General features: G+C 43.2%; 1 non-coding gene across 1 annotated transcript; it reads left to right on the top strand.

Moving 5' to 3' along the window:
* Positions 1 to 308: 308 nt before the first annotated feature.
* LOC123453390 lies at positions 309 to 415 on the top strand. Its single transcript, XR_006632783.1, has one exon. It is a non-coding gene; the product is annotated as a U6 spliceosomal RNA (small nuclear RNA).
* Positions 416 to 22,242: the final 21,827 nt, after the last annotated feature.

The following is a 22,242-nucleotide window of genomic DNA, read 5'->3' as shown; positions in this document are numbered from 1 at the left end:
GGTGTGGTGGTGCATGCCTTTAATCCCAGCACTCGGGAGGCAGAGGTAGGAGGATCACCGTGCATTTGAGGCCACCCTGAGATTACATAGTGAATTCCAGGTCGGCCTGAGCTAGAGTGAGATGCTGCCTCAAAAAAAAAAAAAAAAAAAAAAAAAAGACAACAAAATAATAATAATAATAAGGTGGAGAGTGAATGAAGAGGACACCTGACGTCAGCCTCTGGCCTCCACTTGCACGTACGCACACATGCACCCATACGTGTAAGAACACACACATTATGTATATCTGCAAAAAGAAAAATAATATTGTGCTCGCTTCGGCAGCACATATACTAAAATTGGAACGATACAGAGAAGATTAGCATGGCCCCGGCACAAGGATGACATGCAAATTCATGAAGCACTCAAAACAATAATATAATTAAGCATGTTTCCCCTTTGTCTAATTCCCATTTGTAGACTATCTCCCAGTTACAGTTAAGTGTCCACTCTACATCTGGTTTGGTTTTATTTCCCATTGCTCTCATTCTATCCAAGAAGCAGGAAAAAATGGGAAAGAGAAGGGAGAGGGAGAAAATCCAAGTAAGAGAAAGGGAAACTGGAAATTCTGTTAATATATTATTTGTTAAATCTGTGTGTATATAAAGGTAAGTCCACCTTATAAATGCTAGATGACGTTCAAGGAGTGAAGAAGTCTTGTACCAAGAGGATCTCAGAAAAAAAGAGTAACTACAACAAATGTTACTATTTCCATTCATTCTGTCCATATAATTTAATCAGATTGTTGGTCAAGGTCACCTCAGGGTGGGGATTACAAAAAGACTTGTAAGTGGAACCAGAAAGTTAGCAGGCTCTAATGACCACTACCCTTCCTTTCTTCATAAGTTTTAAAAATATTTTTTTAATTTTTAATTTTTATATTTATTTATTTGAGAGAGAGAAAGGGAGAATGGGCACACCAGGGCCTCCAGCCACTGCAAATGAACTCCAGACACATGTGCCACCTTGTGCATCTGGCTTACATGGTCCTGGGGGATCAGACTGAGGTCCTTTGACTTTGCAGGCAAGCACCTTAACCGCTAAGCCATCTCTCCAGCCCCTTTCTTCATCACTTTGATTTGCATATTATATCCTTACCTTGAGTTCTTTCCAAGTTCCTACATTTAAACTGCCAAGGAGTCTCTGGTTGGATCAGAAGGTCTTGCTAAGCCAGACCAGCCATACTGGTCAGGCTACTCCAGGGACTAATAGTATTTTGGTCATCTCTTGCTTAACGTATTGGACATTAAAGCCATGCCTGGGCAGAGCTGAGGATCCGACTCAGACCTGGAGCACTAGTCTATCCTGTGAAGGGCCCTGGGTTTGAGCCCCAGTGTGGCAAGGAAAATAAAAACAGGAACTTCTTTGGAGGGAATGTGGAGAGCAGGTACTGAGAACAACTAGAACACCATGAAAGAATCAAATAAAAAATAAAGACTTTTCAGGTAACCCAGGCCCAGAAAGCCAAGCACCACATGTTCTCTCTCATATGTGGATCCTAGCTACAGATGACTGGGCTTCTGTGTGAGAATGAAAATACTTAGTAGCAGAGGCCAGTAAGTTGAAAAGGAGACATAAAGGGTGGAGAAAGGAAGGGAGGAGGATACTTAATAGGTTGATATTGTATATATGTAATTACAATGATTGTAATGGGAGGTAATATGATGGAGAATGGAATTTCAAATGGGAAAGTGTGGGGGTGGGGAGGGAGGGAATTACCATGGTATATATTTTATAATCATGGAAAATGTTAATAAAAATTAAAAAACAAATAAATAAATAAATAAAGACTTTCCCCTTAAATCTCCTGAAATTTAGGTCACTCTTCACAGCTAGTTAGAGTCAACTTCTAGATCTTATGGTTTGATCATCTCAACAATTGACCACATTATGCCTTAGAAAATAATTCATCTTGGGACTGGGGAGTTGGCTCACTTGGTAAAGTGATGAACACACATGAGGACCTGAGTTCAGATCCCCAATGCCCATGTAAAAGGGACTGTGGCAGTGCAGGTCTATAATCTCAGTGCAGAGGAGGCAGGGGCAAAAGGATTCATGGGGTTGCCAGTCAGCTAGTTTAGCTGAATCAGTGATTTTCTGATTCAGTAAAAGACCCTATCCCACAAAATAAGATGAGGCTAGAGAGATGGTTCAGAAGTTAAAGGTGTTTGCTTACAAAGCCTTATGGCCCAGATTCGATTCCCCAGTACCCATATAAATTCAGGTGTATAAACTGGTGCATGCATCTGGAGTTTTTTTGTTTTGTTTTGTTTTGCTTTGCTTTGCTTTGCTTTGCAGCAGCAGCTAAAGACCCTGGTGACCCCATTCTCTTTCTTTCTCCCCCTCTCCTTGCAAGTAAATAAAATATTAAAAAAATAAGATGGAGAGTAATTCAGGAAGACATCCAATGTTAACTTCTTGCTACCACATGCACACACACAAACACACACACCCCACAGAAAAGTAATGTACACTATATGTAATTCTTTGATCTTCTGCAGGGTAAGATGTGGCAGGACAGAAACTGCATCTACTCCAAGTTTGTCACCAACAGGATTTAGTATGTTTCCTTTACATGATATTCTCAATAATCTATTGGTCTTAACAATACAAAATTTGATACAGTCAACCTTTCTGCAAACCCAACACATAAATAATGATCTTATCTGATGAAGGGGAGATTGAAACAGTAAAAGATCTGTTTTTTTGAAAGAGAAAGAGGAAAGGAGGAAAGGAGGGAAGGAGAGAGAGAGAGAGAGAGAGAGAATGGACATGCCAGGGCCTCTAACCACTGTGATGAATTCCAGACACATGCACCACCTTAGGCATCTAACTCATGAGGGTGTTGGGGAATCGAACCTGGATCTTTAAGCTGTACAGGCAAACACCTTATCTGCTAAGCCCTCTTGCCATCTCCCCAGCCCCCAGGTTCAATTTGTTTTACAAAGTTTTCCACCCACATTCTGATATTTCCCTGAAGTTTAGGAAGAATCTGAAAGTTGCTTTAAAAGTGAATAAAAAGCAATACCAGGCATAAAAGAAGTTGGGTTCCAACCTTTCTTCTACCTCTAACCTTTGCCTTTCACCACTCCCCAGGAAAGCCTCCTGTGACCCAGAAATCTAGGTAGGCTGCCCTTTACCTACATGTAAGGGATGCCCTTTGGAGCCAATCGATGTGGCCACAGGCCATCAGTCCTGACTGGGACACTGCTCTCCACCAGGAGAGATTTCCTGTGCTGGCTGACACCCTTAGTGTACAGATTCTTATCATTAAACCAACACAGCCCGGCTCCCCGAGGGACAGCCTTTTTCCTGGTAGGGCATTTCCGATCCAATCTCACTTTGTCACTTTGATAAGCCTAGTGGTTTTTTTTTTTTTTTTTTTAATTCCACCCTGACTAGGAACTGGAATTTTCTAATGACTATCAAAGGAATGAATGCACTCAACAGCTATATTTCAAAGACAAATATGTATTTAATTTAAGCATCGGTTAGGTCTGAGACAGGGATCATGAATTTGGCTAGAATATGTCGCTTAGATAGCTGTGATCTCTTTGTCTGTATTGTATGTTTCTCTTTGTCTCTCTCCTTCCTTCTCTTTCTCCTCCCTCTGCTACTATTCTTCCCCCTCCTCTTCTTCCTTTGCCTCTTCCTACTACTGATTTTGAATAGCTTGAGATAGAAAAGGCTCTTCAGTTTGCCCTGACCCCACTATTTCCTGCCATTGGCCTGGGCAGACATCGATACACCCCGTGATTACCACCATGCACAGGTTCTGACAAGTCAGAGGGGCATGGAGGCTTCTGACAATTTTCTGGTCCTGTTGTGAACAGCCCACCTTGTGGGAATAACAGTAGAAACAAAGTGGCCAGCCACAGAAGCGTCTCTGTGCTCTGGTGTGAAACACGTGCACAGCAATGCTACTTTAGAGGCTAACAGGAATTCACTAATATCCTCCTCCTCTATCTGGTCAGGGTTCACAATTTCCTGGCTGTGTCATCAGGATCTATTTGTTGTCTTGTTTACATAGTTGGTGTCTTTGACTCAAGGACCACACACAGCCTTTGAGTGTTTCATGAGGCTCTTAGCCTGTATATAGCCCTCCTTTTCCTTCCCCTGTATTTATGGAAGAAATTCGTCCTCTGGTAATTCCTGTATGCTGAGTTTAGATGATTCTGTTGGCTACATCCTTACGCATCAACTTGACATGTTCTGGCTCCCTTTATTTTCCACAACAATATTAGTAAACTCTGGAGACTGGGGCTAGAAATGTGCTTGCCTAGCATGCACAAGGCTCTGGGTTCCATTCCTAGCCACTTAGGAGATAGAGACAGAAGGATCAGGAGTTCAAGGTCAGGGCTGGGGGCGGTGGCTCGGTGGTTAAAAAAAATGCTCAAGCCTGACAATTGGAGTGTAGATCCCCAGATGCAAGCAGCACAAGTGCCTGTAACCCCAATGTGCCCATGGCAATGGGAGGCAGACTCAGGAGAATCCTGAGGCTCAAGGGCCAGCTAGTCTGGCTTTCTCAGCATCAAAACAACAGCCAGACCATGTCTCAAACAAGATGGAAAGCAAGGCCCAACACCCCTGATGTTGCTCTCTGACCACCATGCATGTACCGTGGTATGCAAATGCCCGTATGTACACACATAGGAAGTTGAGAAGTTCAAGGTCACCCTAGACTACATATGAGTTCAAGGCCAGTGCTACATAAGCATATGCTCAAAAATGTAATTATTAAGAGGACTATACTTCCTTCTATGAAGTCCAACTGTGTAGATAGTTGGAATCACCTCATGTTATTAGACCTTGTCCCATTCCCAGCATCTGATAAGCCTCTGAAGGAACGTGACATGTGCACCTTCGTAAACCCTTAGGAAAGTTAATGAATACAACAAGCATGATTCCACAGGGTGAGGGGAGGAAGGAGGAAAGGGGGAAGGGAGAGTAGAGAAAGAAGGGAGGGAGAGATAAAGCAAGAGAGAGAACAAATGGTCACAAATCTGAGAATAACAACTCTCATGAGCTCAGGAAAAAAAAATGGCAGAAAAAAATGATATATTTCCTACTATGTGGACATATGGAGAGGAACTTATCATTTAAAGAGAACATGTTGAAATGAATGATGACAAATAGGTAAATACAAAACCAAATGTTTTTGTTTGTTTCTTGGTTTATCTTGAGATAGGTTTTGTTTTGTGGCTCAGACTAGCCTTAAACTCCCATCTTCCTGTCTGAATCTGCTGAGTGCTGGGATTATGAGCATAAAACACCATCCCTGCCTCTTTTTAAGGCATTTGTTAACTTTTGGGGAAAAAAAAAAGTTATTGAGGAAAGGAAAAGTGACCATACAATCACCTAGCTCTGCTGTGGAGATGACATTAATCATAATACTGGAAGCACTCTACCAAAAGTTGTGATATAAACACACCTACGGGAAGAGTGAGTGAGAGGTATGCATGTGTTTAGGTGAGTCTGTGTGTATGAGAGAGTTGAGCTTTGTCTCCCATAGTAAAAAGTATTAGGTAAACTGTAAGACACAAAAACATCAGAAAACCCAGGTAAATTATATTCTTTATAGTGATGGAGTCAAATGTCAGAAGTCACAGCTAAAAATACTAAAGATCATTGTTCCTGAAGGTGGGAATCTAGAGTGTGGCAGTGGGGCAAAGGACTATTTATTTATTTATTTTGAGGTAGAGTTTTGCTCTAGCTCAAGCTTACCTGGAATTCACTATGTAGTCTTGGGCTGGCCTTGAATTCGTGACAGTCCTCCAACCTCTGCCTCCTGAGTGCTGGGATTAATAGCATGCATCATCATACCCGGCAGAACTTTTATTTTATTTTTATTTTAAAGAGAGAAAATTGGTGCACCAGGGCCTCAGCCACTAAAATCGAACTCCAGACACTTGCACCACCTAGTGGGCATGTGCAACGTTGTGCTTGCCTCACCTTTGTGCATCTAGCTAATGTGGGATCTGGAGAGTCGAACATGGGTCGTTAGGTTTTGTAGGCAAGTGCCTTAACTGTTAAGCCATCTCTCCAACCCTTTATTTATTTATTTATTTATTTATTTATTTATTTATTTAAGACAAGCCCAACAGACTGGCCTCTTTAAAAAAAAATTCTTTTTTTGAGGTAGGGTCTCACTCCATCCCAGGCTGACCTAGAATTTACTATGTAGTCTCAGGGTGGCCTTGAACTCTTGGTAATCCTCCTACCTCTGCCTCTCAAGTGCTGGGTTTAAAGGCATGTGCCACCATGCCTGACTCTTTCTTTTAATTTTTATTATTGACAACTTCCATAATTATAGACAATGACCCATGATAATTCCCTCCTCCCCACACTTTCCCTTTCACAACTCCAATCTCCATCATATTCCCTCCTCTTTTTTTGAGGCAAGCCCAACAGACTGGCCTCTTTTATTTATTTATTTATTTATTTATTTTTGCATGTATGTTTGTGTGTGAGAGAGGATTGGCATGCCAGGGCCTCCAGTCACTGTAATTGAATTCCAGCGTGCACCCCCTTGTGCTCATGGGCAGCCTTGTGTATGTATCACTTTGTGCTTCTGGCATACATGGGATCTGGTGAGTTGAACATGGGTTCTTATGCTTTACAGGCAAATACCTTAACCACTAAGCCATCTCTCCAGCCCAGAACTTTTATTTTTATTTAATGTTTTAAATTATGTAACTATGTACATTTGTTTATTGAGATATTTTTAATTATAAGTGTCATATTTCCATGTATGTCTAATTCAAATTATTATGTGCCAGGAAGTGAATCTGAATCATATTTGGGAGCTCTTACCCTCTCTAAGGTCATGCAAGAGTTCCAAGTGGCCTCCTGTATTCTAGAACATATATGCTGATGCTCTGGTCTTCCATACACATAGTCTCCACATCATGCCCAAGTCCATTGTCTCTTCCCTGCTTAGGCTAAGCTTCATAAGCAGTCTTTCACTGTTACTGTGCTAGCTATTTTTTTCTCATTACTGTGACAAAATACTTGACAAAAGAAACTTCAAGAAGTGTTACAGTCACATTGCTGAGATAAAGCACATGACCAAAAGCAGGTGATGGAACAAAAGTTTCTTATTTTGGCTTACAGTCTCCAGGGGAAGCCCCATGATGACAGGGAAAAGCATGGAATGAGCAGAGGTTGGACATTAGCTCTGCCGCAGCAGGTGGAGACAGCAGCAAGAAAGTGAGCTGAGAGCTGGGTGTGGTGGCTTGGGAGGGAGAGGTAGGAGGATTGCCATAAGGTTGAGGTCAGCTTGAGTGAATTCCAGGTCAGCCTGAGTGAGACCCTACTTCAAAAAAAAAAAAGAAAGGAAGAAAGAAAGAAAGGAAGAAAGAAAGAAAGAAAGAAAGAAAGAAAGAAAGAAAGAAAGAAAGAAAGAAAGAAAGAAAGAGGGAAAGAAAGAAAGAAAGAAAGAAAGAAAGAAAGAAAGAAAGAAAGAAAGAAAGAAAGAATGAAAGAAAGAAAGAACAAAAAAGAATTCCTGTGACCAAAGAGAGTGAACTGAATTCTGGCATGGGGGAGCTGGCTATGACACCCCTAAGCCTACCTCCAACATCACACCTCCTTCAGCAAGCATCCACCTCCCAGTTGTCACCAGCTGTGGAACAAGCACCCAGAACACATGAGTTCGTGGGGGACACCTGATCCAAACCACTACAGGAAGGAAAAATTTATTTTCACATACAGTTCGAGGATTCAGTCTATCATGGTGTTGCAGTCAGGTTCGCTTTGCTGTCAGAAATCACCTGGCCAAGAGCAACTTTTGAGAAAAAAAAAGGGGGGGGGGGGTATTTTGGTTTATACACTCAAGAGGATGCTCCGTGATGGTAGGAAAAACTATGGCATGAGCAGAGGGTAGACATCAACCCCTGGCCAACATAAGGCATAGAATAACAACAGGAGTCTGTGCGAAACACTGGCATGAAGAAACTGGCTATAAAACTCATAAGCCCGCCCCAACAATGCACTGACTCCAGAAGGCATTAATTCCCAAATCTCCATCAGCTGGGAACCTAGCATTCAGAATACCTAAGTTTATGGGGGACACCTGAATCAAACCACCACATTCCTCCCCTGCCCCATAAACTGATAACCATACATGATGTAAAATGCAATACATGTATCCAACTTTAAAAGTACCCATAGTTTTTATCAATCCCAATGATGTTCAAACATTCCCATAGTCCAAGGTCTTTTAATTGAGCCATAATACCAAAAATCCTCCCAAAAATCATAATGACACAGAATAAACATTCACACTGCAAAAGATGGCACTGGGCATAGCAAAGAAATATTCAGTGAATACAAAATCTAAACAGGAAACTGGGCATGGTGGTGCACACCTTTAATTCCAGCATTCGGGAGGTAGAGGTAGGAGGACTGCCATGAGTTCAAGGTCACCCTGAGACTACATAGTGAATGGTGAACGTCTGCCTGGGCCAGAGTGAGACCCTAACTGGAAAAACCAAAATAAATAAATAAATAAACAAACAAGATTTAAACAGGGCAAACAGCAAACTCTGTAGTTCCAAGTCCAACAACTATAGTCAGTGAAAAGTCTAAATCCAATATTTCTAACCAGCAACAATTCTCTGGAGTTCCAATTCCATACCTCCAGCTAGGCACAGTCCTGGAAAACTTCATGTGGGGCCAACAGCTCTCCTTGGCAGTCATCTTGTGGCTCTGGCATCTCCACTGGGTCTCCACTGCAACCCATGGTTCATCCCCACAGTTCCATCAAGTCTCCATGCAGGCGTCCAGCAAATCTGCTTCACACTGCCCATAGCCATTTCCAAAACACAAAACCACATTGCAAACTCAATGATCCTCTCTTTTTTGCATTTCTTATACTCCACAATACCAGGTAGTGTGCCAATTTGTTAACCCAGGTGGGAATAAAATACACTTTGAAGCCGGGCATGGTGGTGCATGCCTTTAATCCCAGCACTTGGGAGGCAGAGGTAGGAGGATTGCTGTGAGTTTGAGGCCACCCTGAGACTCCATAGTGAATTCCAGGTCAGCCTGGACTAGAGTGAGACCCTACCTTGAAAAAAACAAAAAAAATTAAAAATTAAAAATTAAAAATAGACTTTGAAGAACAGGACACTACTTAAGCACTCAGACCCTTTTGAAAGAGTCTACATTCTTCCTGTTGACCCAGTGCAGGTCAGCTGGCCCAATCTCAAAGGTTGTAATCTCTCAGTTGTAGCTGAATGGGTAGTAGTTCGTCCAAAGATTTCATTTTTTCTGTGCCATATCCCTCTGCTCACACCAGTCTGTTTCTATGCAAAGCACAACTTCTCAGGACACGGCCATAACAGCAAGCCTCTCACACAAACTGCTTCTAGCCCAATCCAGACAAAGCTCCTTTTCACCCTCAAAAGCCAAACCTCACAGTCCATAGTTCTTACTGCATTCAAGTCTTGCAACTCTGACCAGAATAGTCCATCAAGCTGTACCTACAGCACTGCAATGTGTCTCTTAGGCCAAGGTTTCAAATCCTTCCACATTCCTCTTGAAAATCAGCTCCAAAAGGCCAAAGCCGCATAGGTGTCTAGCAGTAACACCACTCTCAGCACCAACATTGCTGTTGCAGTAAGATTCACATTGCTGGCAGAAATCACCCAACCAAGAGCAGCTTTTGGGTTATTTTGGCCTATAGACTCGAGGGGATGCCCACAATGGCAGGGAAAGCAATGGCATGAGCAGAGGGTAGACATCACCTCCTGGCCAACATAAGGTGGACAATAGCAACAGGAGAGTGTGCCAAATACCAGCAAGGGGACACTGGCTATAAAACCCATAATCTGGCCCTCAACAATACACTGCCTCCAGCAAGCATTAAATCTGAATCTCCATCAGCTGGGAACCTAGCATTCAGACCACCTAAATTTTGGGGGGACACCTGAATCAAACCACCACACATGGCATCTCATTTTTATATTTATATTTAAATATTTATAATATTTGACTATGGTTGTACTTGACTAGTCTATGTATTGTTACTTTTTTTTTTAATTTTTTATTTATTTATTTGAGAGCGACAGACACAGAGAGAAAGACAGATAGAGGGAGAGAGAGAGAATGGGCGTGCCAGGGCTTCCAGCCTCTGCAAACGAACTCCAGACGTGTGCGCCCCCTTGTGCATCTGGCTAACGTGGGACCTGGGGAACCGAGCCTCGAACCGGGGTCCTTAGGCTTCACAGGCAAGCGCTTAACTGCTAAGCCATCTCTCCAGCCCTGCTTTTTTTTAATTGTAGCTTTGCTTCTCTTCCAATATAATCACTTGTCTCCCATACAGCGACACCAGGAGGGCCTCTTACTTTACCTCAAGAGCCACCGCTAACGTAGCCATCTCCAAAGAGGCCTGTGCACAGCCAGGAGTGCATCTGAGATGCGAGACGGCATGAAGGCTTCCACTATTACGTTTTCTCATGCTGCTTATTACTTTTTACTTTGTGAGTCTTTTAGTACACTTAAAATATATTTGCAAACTATGAGCCGGGAATGGTGGCACACACTACTAAGCACTCAGGAGGCAGAGATAGGAGGGTCACTGTGAGTTTGAAGCCAGACTGAGACTACATAGTGAATTCCAGGTAGGCCACCCTGGCCAGAACAAGACTCTAACTTGAAAAACAAAAACAAAAACAAAAACAAACAAACAAAAAACTTAAATATTTGGAAGCGTATTTTCAAATTGTGTATGTGTGTGGTATGTGCAGTGCAGTTGTACACATGTGAATACACAGCGGCATGCACCCCATGTGCACATGTGCTGAGGCCCATGGAGAACTTCAACGTCTTACTTTATTGCACATCATCATTGCTTTCCTGAGACAGAGTCTCTCACGGAACGTGGAGCTACCATTTTGCAGTCAGACTGGCTGAGGAGCCAGTCCCAGTGATTCTATTGTCTCCACTCCCCACACAACTGGGGATACAGGTGTGTGTGTCCATGCCCAGCTGTTGATGTGGGTGCTGGGGACTTGAAATCAAAGCAAATCAAGCCCTCAACAGCCCTCATGCTTGCTCAGCAAGTGTTCTTACCAGCTGAGCTATCTCCCTGGCCTCTTGCAAGTATATTTTGAAACTTGTTTTATTTTTACTTGAGAGGAAAAGAGGCAGAGAGAGACAAAGAAAGAGAAAGACCAGAATGTCTAGCCACTGCAAACAAACTCCAGACACATGGGGCACCTTGTGCATCTGGCTCACATGGGTACTGGGGAATCAAACCTGGGTCCTTAGGCTTTGCAGGCAATCACCTTAACTGCTAAGCCATCTCTCCAACTGTCAAACTTGTTTTTGGACTGATGATCTAACATATTTGAGAGTCATGGCCAAGAGCAAGGCTATGCACCAGAAATGGGACGTGAGCCACCAGTATGCATTTCACATGTAACTTTCAGTCTTTTACAGCCACAAAACAAGAGGTGAATTAACTTTATTAATACATTTTATTTGGGGCTGGGGAAATGTCTTAGCAGTTAAGGCATTTGCCTGAGAAGCCTAAGGTCCCCGGTTCAATTCTCCAGGACCCACGGAAGCCAGATGCACAGGGGGCGCATACATCTAGAGTTCATCTGCAGTGGCTGAAGGCCCTAGCGTGCCAATTCTCTCTTTTTTTTCTGCCTCTTCCTCTCCCTGTCTCTCAAATAAATAAATAAAATTTAAAACATAATAATACATTTTCTTTAACCTAATATGTCTAAAATGTTCTCACTTGAACACATAATCAGTATAAAACTTGTTGGTGCACTATTTTACTTTTGTTTTCACCCAGACTGCAAAATCTAGCACGTAGGTATTTCGCGGTGCCACCCATCTTAGTTTGCACTAGAACATTGCAAGTCCTGATTGCCCAGGAGGCTCGTGACCCCTTGCTAGACGTCACAGCTCTTGTGTATTTGAGGGCATCTGGGACAAGTCCCACCTCTAGCACTGCTTCTACCAATGGCAATCCTCCTGGGCTGGGACAGAACTGTTCCCGCCTCATCTCTGCAGCCTGTCCAAGCAGGCAGGAGACAAGAACTACAATCACTGAACATCTGCTTTGGATGTAGTTTTTTTTTTTTTTTTTTTTGGCTTTTCAAGGTAGGGTTTCAGTCTAGTCCAGGCTGACCTAGAATTCACTCTGTATTCTCAGGGTGTCCTTGAACTCACAGTGGTCTTCCTACTTCTGCCTCCCGAGCGCTGGGATTAAAGGCGTGCACCACCACGCCTGGCTTTTGGATGTAGCCTTTTTACATCCATTTTAATCAGCTCCTCAGCAGTCCCTTGGAGGTAGATCATGAAACCAGAAAACATGTCACACACTTGGTTAGAACCTCAAATTCTTCATCTAAAGCTCTGAAGCATAGATTTTCTTCTTTTTAAAAGTTATTTATTTGCTTGTGTGTCTGTGAGTGTGTGTGTGTGTGTGCTGTAGCACACATGTAGAGATAAGAGAACACCATGATGTGTCTGCGCTCTTTTCCAACATTTTTTTTTTTTTTTTCTTGAGGTAGGGTCTTGCTCTGGCCCAGGTTGTAAAGGCATACCCCACCATGCCAGTGTTTCAACCTCCTTTGAGATACAGTCTCTTGCAAATGAATACCAACCAGACCAACCAGTCCATGAGCTTCACATTCTCCTGGTTCCACCTCATTTTGTCGTAGACCACTGGGACCACAGATCCGACTTTACACGGGTGCTGAGGAGAATCAATGCAGGGTTTGCAAGCAAGTGCCTTTAACTGTTGAATCATCTCCTCAGTCTCCCTTGTACTCACTATGAAGCCAAAGATGACCTTCTGATCTTCCTGAACTTCTGCTCTTCCTGCCCCCACTTCCCCTGTGTTGGAATTACAGACCACACTCAGTTTATGTGCTGCTAGGGATCAAACCCAGGGTTTCATGCATGCTAGACAAGCACTTTACCAACTGGGCTGCATCCTTGGCCCTAAATTTTAAATTTTAAATAATGTAAAGAATATACTTAAACTTGCATAATGGGAGGGAAAAATGATGACATTAAAATAGAAGACAAATTAGTTGGAAAGAAGAAAGGATTCAGTGGAGGGGGGACTTGGGAAGGGAAAAAGTGGTGGTGGTAGAAGATTATGATCATAGTATATTGTCTATATTTGTGGAAGTTGTCAATAACAAGTTTAAGAAAAGAATACACTTAGAAGCCAGGTGTGGTGGCACATGCCTTTAATCCCAGCACTCGAGAGGCAGAGGCAGGAGAATCACTGTGAGTTCGAGGCCACCTTGTGACTACATAGTGAATTTCAGGTCAGTCTGGACTAGAGTGAGACCCTACCTTGAAAAACAAAACAAAACAAAACAAAACAATAAAGAATACATTTAGAAATACTCATTTAAATTTACCATTTATTTACTTTTTCATAAAAAGATCTGATGAAGCAATATAGGTTTTTAATTGTTTTTTTTGCAATATAGGTTTTCTAATTTTATTTTTTTAAGGTTTTATTTATTCATTTATTTATTTGAGAGAGAAAGAATGGGCATGCCAGGGCCGCCAGCCACTGTAAATGAACTCCAGACGTATGTGCCATCATGTACATGTAAGCTTATGTGAGTAATGGGAATCACACCTGGGTCCTTAGGCTTCACAGACAAGCCATCTCTCCAGCCCCCATTTATTTCCTTTTTGTTTTGTTTTATTTTGTTTTTCAGGTAGGGTCTCATTCTAGCCCAGGCTGACCTGGAATTCACTCAGTAGCTCAGGGTGGCCTTGAACTCAGGGCAATCCTCCTACCTCTACTTCCCAAGGGCTGGGACTAAAGTCATGCACCACCAAGCTCGATCCATTTATTTACTTTTAAAAGTTGTGTCTAGATAGATTTCCCATGGAAACTGGTATCATATAAGCATGGCTAATACTTTTTAACTTTTCTTTTTGGGTAAAGGGAAGTGTGGTGATTTGATTCAGGTGTCCTCCATAAACTTAGGTGTTCTGAATGCTAGGTTCCCAGCTGATGGGGATTTGGGGATTAATGCCTCCTGTAGGCAGTGTAGTGTTGGGAGCGGGCTTATGGGTGTTATAGTCAGCTTTCTCTTGCCAGTGTTTGGCACATTCTCCTGTTGTTATTGTCCACCTTATGGTGGCCAGGGGGTGATGTCCACCCTTTGCTCATGCCATCATTTTTCCCTGCCATCATGGAGCTTCCCCCTCGAGCCTGTAAGCCAAAATAAACCTCTTTTTTCCCCCACAAGCTGCTTTTGGTCAGGTAATTTTTATCAGCAATGCAAACCTGACTGCAACAGGAAGATTTTAAAAGTTGACATACTTTAAAGGGAAGAGAAAGGAAGGGAGGAGGGTACTTAATAGGTTGATATTGTATATATGTAAGTACAATGATTGTGATGGGGAGGTAATATGATGGAAAATGGAATTTCAAAGGGGAAAGTGTGGGGGGGGGGGTTAGGGAGGAAATTACCATGGGATATTTTTTTATAATCATGGAAAATGCTAATAAAAATTTAAAATAAGAAAATAAAAAAGAAAATTCCCTATATTATTCTTGCTACTGCTTACAATCTTCTATAATAAAAAAAATTCTGGGCTGGAGAGATGGCTTAGCGGTTAAGCGCTTGCCTGTGAAGCCTAAGGACCCCGGTTCGAGGCTCGGTTCCCCAGGTCCCATGTTAGCCAGATGCATAAGGGGGCGCACGCGTCTGCAGTTCGTTTGCAGAGGCTGGAGGCCCTGGCGCACCCATTCTCTCTCCCTCTATCTGTCTTTCTCTCTGTGTCTGTCACTCTCAAATAAATAAATAAATAAATAAAAATTCTTAAATTAAAAAAAAAAACAACCAGTTGACATACTTGAAGCTGGGCACGGTGGTGCACACCTTCAATCCCAGCACTCAGGAGGCAGAGGTAGGAGGACTGGGAGGTCGTGGCCACCCTGAGAATACATAGTGAATTCCAGGTCAACCTGAGTTAGAGTGAGACCCTGCCTCAAAAACAAAAAAAACAAAAAACAGTTGACGTCCTTGAGACATGGGCAAAAATGATTATAATTTAAAATAAATCCGACTGCCTAGCACCCCCTTAGCACAGAGTCCTCTGACCAGCACCCAATGACCTCCACTAAAAGCTACTGAACTGGGTCTCAGTCACTCACTGTGGGGTCACCTGTTTCCTGTTGAGGCACTTTGGAGGCGAGAGCCAGCAGAGCAGTCACGTGCCCTTCTCCATTCCCGGCCTCCTGAAAGAATGAAACGTGCGGATTTTGCTCCCTTGCCCTCTCTATGCCCCACCAGCGCGCAGTTGGCACGCCATTGCTGGCTGATTTCTCAGCATGACATTTTACTACCTGGGGCTTCTTTGTGTGAAGTCACTCTGTAGTCGATTAATTAAACACTGTATTGATTTTGCACCCTCTGGGGCACTTCTCAAAGGGCTGTATTCTTGAAGCCTCTAATTTGAGTTAGTACAAAAATCTCCCCTTTGCAAATGTGATACCTCGAGGGATCTCAGCCCTCTCACCCACATCCAAGCAAGCACCTCTCCACCCCTCTCCCACACCCCCACTTCAGTCTCAAAATCTAACTTCTTGACTTTTCCCATGGCAAGAAAAGTGGGGGGAGTCCTGACTGCTGGTTTTCAGGTCATGTTGTTTAACACTTCTTCATTGAGGCTTCTGGGCTATCTTGCTGGTAGAGTTTTCATTTTTACGTCTGCTAAATACCTGGCAGGGGTGTTGTCCCTCTTAATTAATTAGTTAATGTTTATAAGGCTGCCTACAGATCAAAGTACTGAGACAGTGCTAAATGTGGACGAGTGTGTGTCTGCTGGCTGGCCCTGTCCTTTGTCTCTGTGTACTTGTACAACACAAGACACCAGAGAGATGTGGGTTGGGGAAAAAAAGGAGTGGATATTGTCCCCTAAATTGTAGATTGTAGACGCATAAATCCTTGGGAATGGAGTGTGGCCACAAGCACAGGACATTTGACACTATTGTGGTTTTCTGCCCCTGGAGTAGCTTTCTCCATGAGCTTAAAGGGCTCTGGTTTGACCAGGAGTGAGCAAATATGTCCCAAAAATCATGCCACTTTCAGGCTGGGCCCCTAACTTTCCTGAGACAGAACAGATAATACATGGTTGAGGTTTTGTTTTGTTTTGTGTTTTTGTTCTGTGAGTGGGTGACTGCTACAATTTAGTAGCATTTCTAATGTGTCTGAGCAGGAAAAAGGATTCACATAAAATTATAGCATGTTCAATTAAATGTTGAGTAATGTTTCACTAAGAAACATCTTAAATACCAGTTTTATTTGCTTTTGCTAACATGTTCACTAAAACTGGCTCTATTAAAATTTAAGTGGGTGAAGAATCGTGTTAAGTAGCCTTATTAAGGTTTGTTTCAATAGGCTATCTTGACAAACACAGACACAATGTTCTCTTGTAGAGACAGAGTGATTTTCATTCTTTCCTATTTTCCTGTTTTCTAGTCCTCAATTTGAAGCTAGGATAATATTTTTAAAAAGAAAAAGAAGGGCTGGAGAGATGGCTTAGCGGTTAAGCGCTTGCCTGTGAAGCCTAAGGATCCCGGTTCAAGGCTCGGTTCCCCAGGTCCCACATTAGCCAGATGCACAAGGGGGCGCACGCGACTGGAGTTTGTTTGCAGAGGCTGGAAGCCCTGGCGCACCCATTCTCTCTCTCTCTCCTCTATCTGTCTTTCTCTCTGTGTCTGTCGCTCTCAAATAAATAAACAAAAAATTAAAAAAAAAAAAAGAAAAAGAAAAAGAAGCCAGGCGTGGTGGTGTACATCTTTAATCCTGGTACTCAGGAGGCAGAGGTAGGAGGATCACTGTGAGTTCAAGGTCACCCTGAGACTACATTTTGAATTCCAGGCCAGCTTGAGCTAGAGTGAGACCCTATCTCAAGAAAAAAAAAAAAAAAAAGAAGAAGGAGGAGGAGGAGGAAGAGAAGGAGAAGGAAGAGAAGCATAAGAAGGGGAGGAGGAGGAGGAAAGCTGAAACAAGAAAGTAGAAAGTTGTGGGTTTTTACTTTGCTTAATAGTGGGGATTTATGAAAAACATTAATTTTTGGTACTTTTTTATGAACAAAAAATATAAATTTCCAGCTAACAGCCATTTGATATTTTCTCTCAAACCCACAAAATGGCTGTTACCTGCAAATAATTTACCACGATGTTAGTGTGATCTCAGCTGGTACACATTTCATTCTAAGACTAAAATAAAGCAAATTAGGCTTCGTTTTTAATTGCTTTTCAATGTAAGAAAATTCTTAGCTTATTTTGATAATCAAGATTCCTAACCGTTCCAGCAAGATCCTCAGTCAATTTAAATTTACATAATTCATCTTCCACTCGCATTTCTAAAATTAGTGCAGTCGTCACCAGGGAGCCACATTCTTGTGGGCAGGTAGCTATGGGTACAGTAGGCAGGCTTCAGTCAACCATTTCTTTTTAAACTATCCATCACTTTTCCAAATGAGTCAGTTTCTGTGAGGAATAATTTGTTTTTTAGTATATCTCTTTTTCTTTTTTTTTTAAATTATGTATTTATTTGAGAGAGAGAAAGAGGCAGAGAGAGAAAGAGAGAGAGAAAGAGGGAGGGAGAGAATGGGTGCACCAGGGCCCCCAGCCACTGTAAACAAACTCCAGATGCATGTGTCACCTTGTGCATCTGGCTTCCATGGGTACTGGAGAATCAAACCTGGGTCCTTAGACTTTGCAAGCAAGCACCTTAACCACTAAGCCCAGATATCTCTTTTCAAAAACATTTTTTTTTTTTTGAGACAAGGTCTCATGTACCATAAATTGGCCTTCAACTTTTTATGTAGCCAAGGATGATCTTGAACTTCTGATCCTCCTGCCTCCACCTGCAGAATGCTGGGATTCCTCAGGGCTCTGTGAATGCTAGGCAAACTCTATTGACTGAGTTACATTCCCAGCTACCTATTCAAAGTTTGACTTTCATCATCAACTTAGAATTCCTTTACCAGAAGATATAAATAGGGCTTTAAAAGAATTTTTTGGCCAGGCTAACTTTTAGGATGGCTGTATGATATGCCTCTTTAAAGCTTCCATGTATTTATCCAGACGATGTAGCTATGGAGCTGGATGTAGCTCTGTGTGGGATGGGGGTGTGAGAAGGCAGGTAGGCAGGGGCATGGGCTGATGCCCTCTGGGACATGCTACCCTCCAGCTACTTTCACATGTTCAGCTTTTCAGAAGCTCTCTGAACCTTTTTTGCACAGGCATGATTGATCTCATTATTGGCCATTGGTGATTAACTCACCTTTCAGTTCCCCTCCCTTAAGGTTGAGGATTGTGGCTAGAATTACAACCTCTAACCGTGCTTCCTTAGCCAGGACTACTGTAACAGAATACCACAAACCAAGTAATTCCTAATGAAATTTATTTCTCACACTTCTGGAGTTGGAGAAGTCCAAGATTAAGTGGGGTTGGGGTGGGGAGGTGCTCTTGCTACATCATTCCATGGTAGAAGGGTAAAGAGAGATCAAGAGAGGGCACAATTTGATGTGTTATCAGTATCCTGATGAAGTGAGGACCAACTGCCAAAACTTGATTCACTGTGCCCTCAGGGCCCAGTTCCCTCTCAGTGGACTCACTCTCCAACACTGTTGCCTTAGGGATTATCACATACCTTTAGGGAGGGTACATCCAAGCTATAGTGTCATCCTGGGTCTTCTGTTAACCAGCCCTGCTCCTTTGGGCCCCAACATATATTATTGTTTGGGACTTAAAATGTCTCCAAAGGCCACGAATTAACTGATTGGTCCTCAGCACTGTGGCACTGTAAGTGGGGGAACTTTTAAGAGGTGGGGCCTCCTGGAAGGACAGTCTTTGTGCAGATGCTTTTGAGGAGGATGTTGGGACCCTGTCCCCTAGCTGGCCCCCTCTTTCACACACTTGCCACTGTGAAGTTTGCCTCACCACAGGCTCAAAAGCAACAGAACTGCTTTACTGAAACAGTTGAGACCATGAGGCAAAATCAATCTATCCTCTTTGTAAGTTGATTATCTCTGGCATTTTGTCACAGCAATGAAGAACATACATGAGATATTGTTTTTAATTTTTATTTAGTTATTTGAGAGCAATAGACAGAGAGAAGGAGGGAGAGAGAGAGAGAGAGAGAGAGAGAGAGAAAGAATGGGCACACCAGGGTTTTCAGCCACTGCAAATGAACTCCAGACACGCACACCCCCTTGCGCATCTGGCTAACATGGGTCCTGGGGAATCAAGCCTCGAACCAGGGTCCTTAGGCTTCACAGGCCAGCGCTTAACCACTAAGCCATCTCTCCAGTCCAACACAAGATATTCTTATAGCTCCAGAGATCTGGAGGGTTTTAGGAGTTGTATGGGAAGAACCAAAGACAATGGTTGAATATATATTTGTTAGATCATAATATCGTTCTCTTCCTCAGTGCTGCTATATGCTCAGTCTTTTCTATTGTGTATTCTGTCCTTGCATTGTTGTAGTTTTTTTTAGTGTTTTAAACTATACAAATCTTAACTATATTAAAATTTTTCTTAGCTGGGCATGGTGGCACACGCCTTTAATCCCAGCACTTGGGAGGCAGAGGTAGGAGGATCGCTGTGAGTTCAAGGCCATCCTGAGACTAGCTGCCTGGGCTAGTGTGTGACCCTACCTCAAAAAAACAAAAAGAAATTTTTTCTTAAAAATTATAAATAGGGCTGGAGAGATGGCTTAGCGGTTAAGGGCTTGCCTGTGAAGCCTAAGGACCCCGGTTCGAGGCTCGGTTCCCCAGGTCCCACGTTAGCCAGATGCACAAGGGGGTGCACACGTCTGGAGTTCGTTTGCAGAGGCTGGAAGCCCTGGTGCGCCCATTCTCTCTCTCTCCCTCTATCTGTCTTTCTCTCTGTGTCTGTTGCTGTCAAATAAATAAATAAATAAATTAAAAAAAAATTATAAATAGGAACCTTTAATCCCAGCACTTGGGAGTATCACTGTGAGTTCGAGGCCACCCTGAGACTACATAGTGAATTTCAGGTCTGCCTGGGCTGGAATGAGACCCTACCTCAAAAAAATTATAAATTATAAATGGGGCACTGGAGAGATGGCTTAGCAGTGAAGGTGCTTGCCTGCAAGACCTAAGGACCAAGGTTTGATTTCCCAGTGCCTACATTAAGCCATATGCACAGGATGGTGCATGCATCTGGAGTCCGATTGCAGTGGCTAAAGGCCCTGGCATTCCCATTCTCTTTCTCTCTGCCTCCCATTCTCTCTCCCAAATAAATAAATAAATAAATAAATTTAATTTAATAAACCAGGCATTGTGGCACATGCCTTTAATCCCAGCACTCTGGAGGCAAAGGTAGGAGGATGGCCATGAGTTCAAGGCCAGCCTGAGACTTCATGGTGAATTCTGGGCCAGCCTGGGCTAGAGTGAGACCCTACCTCAAAAAAAAAAAAATAAAGGGGCTGGAGAGATGGCTTAGCGGTTAAGCGCTTGCCTGTGAAGCCTAAGGACCCCGGTTCGAGGCTCGGTTCCCCAGGTCCCACGTTAGCCAGATGCACAAGGGGGCGCATGCGTCTGGAGTTCGTTTGCAGAGGCTGGAAGCCCTGGCGCGCCCATTCTCTCTCTCTCCCTCTATCTGTCTTTCTCTCTGTCTGTCGCTCTCAAATAAATAAATAAATAATTTTTAAAAAATAAAGTAAATTACAAGGTGGGAGGAGAGATGACTGAGTGGGGCAAATGCTTGTCAGCCAAGTGTCTTTACCATGAAGTCTTCTCTCCAGCCCAATAAAATATTTTTAAATTAAATTTAGAGCTGGAGGGATGGCTTAGCAGTTAAGATGCTTGCCTGCAAAGCCAAAGGACCCAGGTTCAATTCCCCAGGACCCACATAAGCCAGATGCACAAGGAGGCACATGCATCTGGAGTTTGTTTGCAGTAGCTGGAGGCCCTGCCATGCCCATTCTTTCTCTCTCTCTCTTCCTTTTTCTCTCAAATAAATAGATGAAAATTAAAAATTAAGGGCTGGAGGGATGGCTCAAAGCTGCAAAGCTAAAGGATGCAGGTTCAATTCCCTAGGACCCACGTTAGTCAAATATACAAGGGAACACATGCATCTGGAGTTCATTTGCAGTGGCTGGCCATGAGAGAATGGGCATGGCCTGGCATGTATTCTCTCTCTCTCTCCCTCCCTCTTTCTCTGTCAAATAAATAAATAAATAATATTTTAAAAAATTAAAATAAATTAAATTTTAAAAGGGGGTCAAATCAGAAATTGGCTCAGGAGGGCTAAAGATGACAGCCCAATGTGGTGGTGCACGCCTTTAATCCCAGCTCTCGGGAGGCGGAGGTAGGAGGATCGCTGTAAGTTCCAGGCCACCCTGGGCTAGAGCAAGATCCTACCTGGGGAAAAAAAAAACAAAACAAAACATAAATAAAGAAATAAATAAAAGAAGAAGGAGGAAGAGGGGGAGAAGAAGAAGAAGAAAGTGATGACGAGGTACCAAAGGGAAGGGGAGGCCATGAGAAGGAGCATCACAGGCACTGAGCCTTGGCACAGGGATTCAGACTGGTGTGCAACTGTGCAAAAATCGGAAGAAGCCAAAGGCATGTGAGTTCATGTATCCCAAAAGGCTCCTGAGCCAAGAGTCAAGAACAGTGGCATCTGAGTAAAGTCCTGGAGACGTGGGTCCTGGGTGGCAGGGAGAGTCTGAGGGCTAGCAAGAGGCTGGTGAACAGGTCCAGCAAATGACTTCCGAGGATGGTGCTGGCGACCCTCTTGAATCTGGGGCTCCCCACTTAACATCACAGCCTGAAATTTGCTGATATTTATACCCCTGCAAGGGCCAGTGTGGGGCTTCTCACCTGACCCTCCCATAAAGAAATCTCTGGCCCAGCAGGCAGCTGCCGGCAGGAACCAGGCCCAGGCGCCCTTCTTTGTGCGCTCTTAGCTGGCTCACAGTCCTCAGCCACTCTTGCTTAAGGAATGGCCTGGGACCAAAGTAACCTGAGCCAGGGTGAGGCCACTTCTTTCCAACTCTGGACTGTAAATCTCCCTTGGGTATGCAAGCCAACTTCTGCAGTACCCGGGAACCAAGGGGTCAAAGAAAACAAGCCACTATCTGTCCCGGTCTGTTAGGATGGGAAGAAACAAGCCCCCATCACCTTACAGATGTATGATAGAGGAATGTCGCCTCCCTA

This window comes from Jaculus jaculus, chromosome 11 (assembly GCF_020740685.1).
Source record: "Jaculus jaculus isolate mJacJac1 chromosome 11, mJacJac1.mat.Y.cur, whole genome shotgun sequence".
NCBI lineage: Eukaryota > Metazoa > Chordata > Mammalia > Rodentia > Dipodidae > Jaculus > Jaculus jaculus.
The sequence above is the reverse complement of the archived record's forward strand: the minus strand, read 5'-3'. Positions and strand labels throughout refer to the sequence as shown.